This window comes from Centruroides sculpturatus, unplaced genomic scaffold (genome assembly GCF_000671375.1).
Source record: "Centruroides sculpturatus isolate CEXI.00-Female unplaced genomic scaffold, Cexi_2.0 scaffold500, whole genome shotgun sequence".
In the NCBI taxonomy this organism is placed as follows: Eukaryota; Metazoa; Arthropoda; class Arachnida; order Scorpiones; family Buthidae; genus Centruroides; species Centruroides sculpturatus.
Window position 1 is genome coordinate 188,487 of NW_019384780.1, and position 949 is coordinate 189,435.

Sequence of the window (949 nt, forward strand, 5' to 3'; positions counted from 1 at the left end):
TCCTTATTGTGCCTATTCATATTACCATAAACTTCTTGGTAATTTTTTGAAGTGAATAAATGTGATATACAGGACTATATAACTTCTAATGAAAATACTTTTTATGGTAATTAACATCAATTCATTGTAAAACTGATATGTAATTTAAAATTTATAAATATAAATTTTAATTAATTCTTAGTTCAAAAATTGATCCTTATATCTGTGATCACCTGAAGCTCTGTTACGTAACACAGCCAGTCTATTTGTCACGCGAATAATAGCTTTATTCCGATCTTCACTCAATGAGCCTGGGTAAACGCGAATATAGGAACAGAGATGTATTAAGGATGGAATGAGGATATTAGGAAACCCGACAGTGGCAGAAATAATAATTTAATTAATTCCAATAAATTAAACTCAACTTGTTTTAAGCATTAATATGTTATATCCTCAGAAGTATTGTAAAGGAAAAGTATTGTACGTGCAGGGTAAAAGGGGAGACAACTACTGCGAAGAGGAATAGCATGCTAATTTGATGATTATTTTATTTAGTAATGCTTAAAAATCAGTGCAACCCGGAAAATTATCGTAAGAATTCGGTGATGAGGTGTGAAAATCCAGATATTCTGGGTCACACTCGGAAGGTGATCACCCTATTCTTGTATGCCTACTGTAAATGATTATAGCTTATATTTAGGTCAGAATTTTCTAAAGCTACTGGAGTATCGAGTTTAATATAAATAGATTTATGTCGGTCTGTATGAAAAAATTTAAAAACAGACTTTTTATATTCTGACAAGTGAATAATTTTCATTTCAAGGGCGAATTAAAAACGCATTTCTAAAGTTTAGTAAACTATATTAAATTATATGCCTGTGTGTCCTTATCTTATAACAGGGGTGGGCAAGCAAGAGTTCAGTGGAAACCGAAATGTAGGTTTTTCAAAATGCATGGGAGCCGCAGTTCT